The sequence below is a fragment of the Condylura cristata genome, unplaced genomic scaffold, assembly GCF_000260355.1.
Source record: "Condylura cristata isolate star-nosed mole 26May11 unplaced genomic scaffold, ConCri1.0 scaffold00056, whole genome shotgun sequence".
Lineage (NCBI taxonomy): Eukaryota > Metazoa > Chordata > Mammalia > Eulipotyphla > Talpidae > Condylura > Condylura cristata.
The window spans coordinates 1,041,767-1,051,197 of NW_004567157.1; positions in this window are offsets into that span (position 1 = coordinate 1,041,767).

Below are 9,431 nucleotides of genomic sequence, written 5' to 3' on the forward strand. Positions count from 1 at the left end.
TTGTCTATGTTCGCTTCTATATACTTTATTGTCTCAAGTCTGACATCCAAGATTTTTATCCATTTTGAGTGGGTTTTTGTATATGGTGTGAAACAGTAGTCTAGTTTCACTCTTTGCATGTGACAGTACAGTTTTCCAAGCACCACTTATTGAAGAAGTTTTCATTTCCCCAGTATGTATCATTTGCTCTTTTGTCAGATATTAGTGATGACGAATGTGTGCATTCATTTCTGGACTTTTAATTCAATTCCATGGGCAAGTATGTCTGTTTTCCAAGTTCATGCTGTTTTATTATCATGTTTTTGTGGTATAGTTTGAAGTCTGGGAAAGTAATATCTCTGTTCTTCCCTCTTTTTTGTAAAGAGAGCTTTGGCTACTCATGTTTTTATATGATATCCTATGAATTTCAGGAATATTTGCTCTATTTCTTTGAAGAATGTATTGAGCCTTTTATTGATATTGCATTGAAAATGTTCATTGTTTTTGATAGTATGGTCATTTTGATAATAATTCTGCTGATCCATGAGCAGGAACTTCTTTCTATTTATTTGTGTCTTCTATATCTTTTTACAGTGTTTTCTAATTTTCCTTGTATAGTTCTTTGTTAGGCTTTTTCACAGTTATTTATTGTCTGTATTATTATAAATAGGATGATTCTCTTAATTTCTCCTCTTCAGACTGACTGTATTTTGGAAGGCTACTGACTTTTTGTTTATTAATTTTGTGGCCAGCTACATTACTAAACTAGTTCTTTCAATTATTTTTGTGTGGATTTTTTTAGTATTCTCTTACATATTATCATATAACCTGCAAATAATCATTGTTTTATTCCTTTTTCCCAATTTTGAATCTTTGTATGTCTTTCTTTTGCTTGATTGCTCTAGCTAAGAGTTCCAGTCCCTTTTCTATTATAGAAAAAAGCAGTGGTGACAGTGGATATCCTTGTCCTGTTCCAGACTTTAAAGAGAAGGTTTTCAGCTTTTAACTATTGAGAATGATGTCAGTTATGGGGTTGCCATATATGACTTTTATTATGTTAACATATGTTCCTTTTATCCCAAGTTTTGAGGACCTTCATCATAAATGGATGTTGAACTTTAGCAAAAGCTTTCCCAGCATTTACTGATATGGTCATAATTTCTGATTATGTGTGAATGACATTGACTGATGTTCAGATATTAAAACTTTCTTGTGGCATGGGAATAAATCCCATTAGGCCATGGTGTATAATCCTTTTGATTTATTGTTGGGCTGTGTTTGCTAATATTTTATTGAGGATTTTTGCATCTGTTCATTAGTGAGACTGGTCTGTAGTGCTCTATTTTACATGCTGTATTTTTTTGGTTTAGTATTAGAGTGATGTTGGACTCACAAAATGTATTTGGCAGTATCCTTCTTTCTCAATTTTTTTTTTTTTTTGAAAGTGTTCTAGTAGAATAGGCTTTAGTTAGTCTCTGAATGTTTGATAGAACTCTCTTTTGAAAACATCTAGTCCTGGGCTTTTGGGGAAGGTTTTGACTATTGATTCATTTTTGCTGCTTGTAATTGGTTTGTGTTTTTAAGTTCTCTATTTCTTCTTTGTTCAGCTTTGTGTGACTTTATAATTTAAGAATTTATCCATCTCATCTATACTCTTGAATTTATTTGCACATAAGTAATCTCTGTCCTCTCAATTTCTGCTATGTCTGCTGTGAGTTCTCTTCTTTCATTTATGTTACTATTTATTTGGATTTTCTCCCTGTTTTTTTATTTGTGAGCTTGTCTATTTTGTTCATTTTTTCCAGAGAACTAGCTTTTGATTCTATTGATATTTTGGATTATCTTTTTTATTTCATTTATTTCTGCTTTAATTTTATTTCCTTTCTTCTACTGGTTTTGGCATCTTTTGTTGTTTTTCTACTTCTTCTAGAAGGGAGAATAAGATTTTTTTTATTATTTCTTTCTTGTTTCTATTATGTACCTCTATTGTTATACACTTTCCTTTTATTTCTTCTTTTGTTGTGTTCCATATATGCTGGAAAGCTATGTCATTTTTATTTTTCTCAATGTATTATAATTTCTTTTGTGAATTCCTCATTAACCCAATGGTATTTCAGTAGTGTGTTGTTCAGTCTCCATATAATGGGTGACTTCATTTCTTTGTTTTCATAATTGATTTCCAGCTTGATGCCTTCATGGTCAGTTAAGATAATTGGTATGATTTAATCTTCATGTACATGTTGATGTATGTGTCAACATATATAGATGTATGTGACCAGTAGGTGGCCAATCCTGGAGAAGTATCCAAGTGTATTTGACAAAAATTTGTATCTATTTTTTTTTATGGTGCAGTGCTATATAGTTGTCTTTTATACTTATGTAGTCTCGATCATATTTAGAGCTATTGTGTCATTGTTTTTTTTTTTTTCTGTCTTACTGATCTGTCCATTGGTGTGAGTTGGATATTGAAGTCTCCTACCACATATGTATTTTCCTCCAGGGTCTGTTTTCAGATATGACAGTAATTGTGTAATGTATTGTTGTATTCACTGATTGGGTGAGTACATATTAATGAATATTATGTCTTCCTGGTATATTTTCCTTTTCATCATCCTATATTGTCCAGCTATGTCTCTTGTCACATTTTATAATTTGAGTTCTATTTTATCTGATATAAATATGTTGCCCCTGACTTCTTTGGAGCTATTTTCTGTATACTTGTTTTCCAATCCTTTACTTTCACTATATGTTAATCTTTGGAACTTAATTGTTTTTCCTGAAGTAACAGAATGTTGGATTCCTTTTGCTAATCAAGTATGCTACTCAGTGTCATTTTATCAGTGAGCTGAGTCTCACCAATAAAATGTTAGCATTTAGGGTGATTACCAAGGTCCAGAAATCTGTTATTGACATTTTGTTCATGTTTTGTGGTTCTAATTAGTTTCTTGTTCAGTTCTTTGTGTCCATTCCTCTACTGGTTTAGATTTTAAGGTTTCTTGTAAAACTTCTTGTAGTGAGCATTTAGTAGTAGCATATTTCTGAAGATTTGGTTTGCCTGAGAAGGTCCTGATTTTTGCCTCCTACATGAAGGAGAGCTTCTTTTTATTATTTTTTATGTCTGGAACTCTTGGAAGCTTTTCTATTTTGTGTCTTGCTATAGTTTTCCTTTCGTTATGATAGCTTGGCATCCTTCTAGCTTCTTTATATCTATTTTTATTTTTCTGCTTAATGATTGGGAAGTTCTCTTCAATTATTTCCCTGAATAGTTTTTCAGCTCTCTTGCCATTTTCTGTTCTCCTTATATATCCATTCCTCAGGAGTTAGATAATTTTTAAAGTGCTCTTGTGCTTTTTCCTTTGTATCTGTCTTTCCTTTCTTTCTTGGTTTATTTTCTGTATTATGTATGTGTGTGTTTGAGATAGGCAATTTGTTCTTCTATATTATCTATTCTATTTACATGGCTTTCCAAAAATAATTTAGTTCCCCTTTTGTTCTTTTAACATACTGAAACTCTTTATTTTTTTAATTTAAAGTTTCAATCTTGTTTTCTGTTCTTTGATTAATTTCTCTTAACATTTTTTTTTCTTTTCTGTGCTTTCTCATACGTCTTTGATTTGTTTTCCTGAGTTTTGCTTGTACTGCTATAGTCCTTTTACTTTCTTGATATGGTCATTTTCAATTATTCATGTAAAGGAAGGGGAACTCCTCTTTGTCAGTATTGTTTTGTTCTTGGGATGGAGTCTCTCTCTACAGCGTATTGTTCCCCTTACAGCTTCTTTAGTCATTTACATCTTTCTTTTTCCCCAGTGTTTGTTTTAGATTTGTTCTGCTATAGGCAGGGCTTTTCTTGGATATGAGTTTGTCTCTCTTTTGAATTCTGGGTATTTTCCAGAGCCCAACTCATGTTGTCCAGATGATTGTGGCAGATGGGCAGGAACTCCACTTGATTTTACCTGGACATGGTAAAAGATTTTGGAGCTGGTAGGCATCTGTCTGGGTGAGCTACTGGTGGGTTATCACAAGTTGTTGTGTGGTACCTGGTTACTTTGGTTTACTCCTTGTCTCAGGACCTGGGTTTCACCATTCTATGTGGGTCCTGGTGTGAAATCTCATGGAAGGTCATAGGACCTGAATGGCTGGGACTGGCAGAGTACCATGGAAGTTCACAAGGTTTCTGCTTTTCTAAGTGAGGAAAACTAGCTTCTTGTGCTGAAAACCATGAGATCTCTGGGAACTCTGACACCCTCCCTGAGGTAGGCATTACATTCCACCTGACTGACCTAGGGCTGTCAGGGTACCGTGGAAATTTGCAAGTCCTTTGCTGTTCCAGTAAGAGCCAATATCTTCGGGGCAGAGTTTTCTAGGTATTTGGGCACTCAGCCTTTCCCTCTCAAAGTGTGTCCCTCATCTCAAACAATATATATATATATTTTTTTTTTTAAAGACTTATTTATGCATATAAAACTGGTGTACAGGACAGAGGTGCAGGAGCAGAGGATTCACCAGAGACAGAGTGGGGAGCAGAACAGGTAGATCAATGAAGTACACAGCTGAGGAGCAGCAGGCGGGTCAGGAGAGGTCTGCCATGCCATGTGGGCCACCTCCAGGGCTTGGAATTGAACTTGTGCTGAAGTGGCTTAGCTTTTTAGTGTTGTGCTGTAACCTGCTGTGCCACCAGGGAGGGCCCTCAAACAATATTTTAAATCAATAAATCTCATATAAAAATTTGGATTTCCAGCTTCTTTTTAAACATCAGAAGGCTTGGCAGTCATATGCTTGTACTCCCTACTTGAAACAGTTGGCTGCCACTAGATGACTGCTGACACTTTTAATGTTAAAACTCCTGCCTACTGACCTCTGTCTAATGTGTGCAGGCATGTTAGGCAAGATATAGAGTCTGTTGTGTCTCATGAAACTCCATGATACTGGACATCAACTCAGGTTGAGCCTAACCAAGCCATTAAAAAGTTTAAAGCAGCATTTTCTGAAGAAGTGAGGCAGATAGCTTACTCACACTCTAATAATGGCTGTCCCAATCACTAAGAAGTAATGTTTCTCTAATACACATTTTAGATGAAATAAAGGTTTTACCCTAACAACCTTTGGTTAATGTTATAAAATCCACAACAAAGAGATCACAGTCATGAGGTGAATACAAATTCTAGAATTTGAAAGACTTTAAGGAGAGAAGAGTAAGGAAAGGACTCCAGCCCTCTTAGTATGCTGGATTAAAACTGCTTAAATAGAATCTCCACCTGTTTGTCAGGGAGGAGCATGCAAACACTTTTTCTGATACCAATTCTCTTATGCCGAATTGCATAATTTTTAATAAATTATTACTTGATACATTTTCACAAAGGTGGTGCTGAAAGTAAAGAAAGAAACTGTACTTCTCCCAAAGTCAAAGGCAACACCAAAGCTTTGAAGGCTAATATAGCAGTGCTTAAATTAATCCATACCCATAGAAAAAGAAGATCACCACAGCACCCACATTTTGGAGACCCATGACACTGGGAATCCAAAAGCAACTCAAATACCCTTGAAGCGTTATTCTTGGAGAAATAAGTTTGACAACTATGTGATCACCAAGTTCCCTTTGACCACAGAGTCTGCCTTAAAAATGATAGATGAGAGTGGCCCTCCCTGGTGGCGCAGCGGGTTAAAGCACAGCACTGAGAAGCTAAAGCCACTTCCGCATGAATTCGATCCCCGCCTGCTCTGGAGGTGACCACATGGCATGGCAGACCTCTCCTGACCTGCCCGCTGCTCCCCTCAGCAGTGTACTTCATCCATCTGCCTGTTCTGCTCCCCACTCTGTCTCTGGTGAAGCCTCTCACCACCCCTGAGCCTCTGGCTTGTACCACAGTTCTGTATGTACAAATACATAAATAAATCTTTAAAAAAAATGAAAGATGAGAATAACACACTTGTGTTCATTGTGGATGTCAACACCAACAAGCACCATATCAAATAGGCTGTGAAGAAGCTCTAAGATATTGATGTGTTCAAGCTCAACACCCCCATCAGAACTGAAGGAGAGAAAAAGTTATATGTTCAACTAGCTCATCACTATAATGCTTTGGAGGTTAACAATAAAATTGAAATAATCTAAACTAATGCAGCGGATTAATCTAAATATATACTTTCACCATAAAAAATCAGTATTTTTTATTTACTATTTGCAGAAATAGAGTTTCCATTCTTTCTATTTACTGGAGAACTCAAGAATCCGTAATCCCTTAACACAGGCATCTAAATAGTTACCCAAACCTTCCAGAGCTCTCTGAACTTGAGTTCTTTACCCTTCCAAAGTTACAGGTGAGCCTCCAATGGGATACTCTAAGAATGGCTTTGTCTATACAGGGATGTGGCCTATGTGTTTTTTTTAAACTTCAATGTCCCAAGATGTTGATGTTTAAAATAAATATTCTGATGTAATAGTTTTGGCATGGGGCCTAATATTCTGCATTTTTAACAGACTACTTGGTGATATGAATGTTACTAGTCCATTGATTATTGGTCACATTTAAAAGGGTCAGGCCAGAAGGAAAAGAAAATAAATGAAGAAGCAAGAGCCAAGACCTCCAACCCTAGCTCTCATTGACCTTCATTTCATTAGAAAAACAGCTAAACCTTCTGTGTAATGAGTCTGTTAAGTTATCATTCAGGAAGGTGGTGAAGAAATAAGTGATTCTTCCAGTCAGAGGAGTTCTTGACTGAAGAAAACATTACAAAGAAAATCATCAATATGTCTACCTAATGAGAAGTAAGTCTCCTACTTAAATTCACACACACACACACACACACACATACATTTGAAATGACTGAAGTCAGCTCTCAGGTTCCAAATTCTGACTCCTGAACTCCAAGAGGAAAATTGTTTTGTTGGTCAATATGCTGAGGAGGGTTGGATAGAAAGAAATAGGTATGAAGAGAAAAAAATGAGGACGTTAAGTAGGAAAGGGAGACAAGGAGGAAGAGGAGAGGTAGAGAAGGAGGGAAGAAAGGGTAGGGAAGGATAAGAGGCAGTATCACATGAGAAGAATAGAAAAAACAATGGAGGAGGAAGGGGTAGGTGGAAAGGAAAATGGAGAGTTAAAAAGTGAGCTGAAGAGATCAAGATTAAGATAAATCTTTTCTAGAATCCTCTATCCTCATCCAGCTCCTCCTCACAATAAGACATTCTCTCAGCAGGATGATAAGGTCCTTTACAGTTCTAAAATTCTCTGATATTTTGAAGTGTCATGGCAAAAGTATGAACTGACTCCATCCAGCCTGATCTCCTCCTTGCCTATAATGAACTGTCTCCTCAACCTCACCCCTTGAACAGTAGGAACCAACCTCAAATGCCCTTGCCTCCTTTTCCTAATATGGGTGGATTCACAAAGTTCACCAGTCTGGAATCCCTAAGGTCAGGAACAAACCAGGAAGGAGAGAACACATCTTCACTACATACATACATACATACAAACATACATACACACACATACATACACACACATACATAAAAACTATAACATAAGTCACTATCTTCTGTTGCCCCTATCCACATGGCATTTCTTCTATGTGCTTCCTCTTTTCTATAACCACTGCTTTATATCAGGGCCTCGTTTATGTCTTTCCTGAATTTTCATATCAACTTCCTTGTTGCTTCCTACTTCTATTTTTTGCTGCCTTCCAATCCTATTCTCACACTACTGCCAGAGTTATAAACTTAAAGAGTTGCTTGGCCATCCTCTGATGAAACACTTTTAATGACACCTCCATTGCCTACATGATGACATTCAAACTTTTAAATAAGATATTAACCATTTTCCACAACCTGTCCCTGGATCTTCTTTTATTAGTTATTTTTTTTTTACAAAGACAATTTTTTTTCAACATCTTTTACATGCTGCAAAACAATGCTGATTTTTTAAAATAAAATATATCCATTATATCATCCTTCATTTTTGTACAATGTATGGTTTCCCTGTAAAATTCCCACCACCAATTCCCACTACCATCACCATAGTTCCTTGTGGTATTCCCACTCCTGTCCTCATCCTTCTTCCTCCTCCTCCTCTAAAGAATGGCTCTAACCTGTAATTGACTGATGATTTTGATTTTTACCTTATTATAGTTACTTTTTTTCTGATTCATTTTTTGTTTTCTTTACATTACTCCTATTGTGAGACCATTCAATATTTTCCTTTTTCTTTTTGGCTTAATTTGCTGAGCATGATCCCTTTCAGCCCCATCCATGTTGCTGAAAATCTCACGAGTTCATCTTTTACTTTGCTGATTAGTATTCTACCATGTATATATGTCACATTTTCTTGATTTATTCCTCTCTTTTGGGGCTATCAGGTTGTTTCCATCTATATGTATATGTGTGTGTATGCATACATGCATGCATGTGTGTATGTATATGTGTGTATATATGCATATATATAGTACTGCAATATACATAAGAGTGCAGGTTTCCTTTTGGATTCGTTTGTATACTTGGGTAAATTCATTGGAGTGAAAATGCTGAGAGTCATATGGTAGAATCATTTTCAGTGTTTTGAGGAAATTCCACACAGTTCTCCATACTTGATGGGCCATTTCCATTTCCATCAGAAGTGTAAGAGTGTTCCTACTTAAGGATATTCTTACCATCATTCGTTGTTTCTGTTTTTTTTTGTTTGTTTGGTTTTTAACATTGGACATTCTCACAGGTGTGAGGTGGTAGTTCATTGTGGTTTCCATATGCATTTTTCTTATAAGTGATATCTAATTTTTTTTTCAGGTGACTATTGGCTATTTGCACTTGTATTTGGAGAGGTGTCTTTTTATCTATTCTGCCCATTTTTTATTGGGTTATTTGCTTTTTGTTGTTGTTTAAGTGCTTGTAAGCTCTTGTTTAAGTACTTGTTTGATTTTTGTTGTTTTAAGCTTTTATTGTTGTAAGGTGGTATCTCACTGTAGTTTTGATTGACATTTCCTTGATTATAAGCTTTTCAGTTTGATGTAGTACATTGTTTACCTCTTCCTTTACTTTCTATGCTTTGAGTGATGAATCTTTAAAGAAATTATTGAGATGTATGTACTGTAATGTTTTACTATGTTTTCTTCTATATATTTCATGGTTTCAGGTCTTATGTACAGTTCTTTCATCCATTTTGAGTTTATCCATTTTGAGAAATTGATCTAGATTAATTTGTTTTGCTTATTTTATTCATTTTCCCAATACCATTTATTGATTAAGTGTCCTTGTTCCATTGCATATTCTTTGCTCCATTATCAAAGATTAGTTGTCCATATATGTGTGGCTTTATTTCTGGAATTTTTATTCAGTTCCATTGGCTATGTGTTTGTTTTTATTCCAACACTACAACGTTTTAATCATTATGTCTTTGTAGAACAGTTTGAAGTTTGGAAGAATAAAACCTCCATTCTCCTTTGTTTTTTTTTTTTTGTTTTTTTTT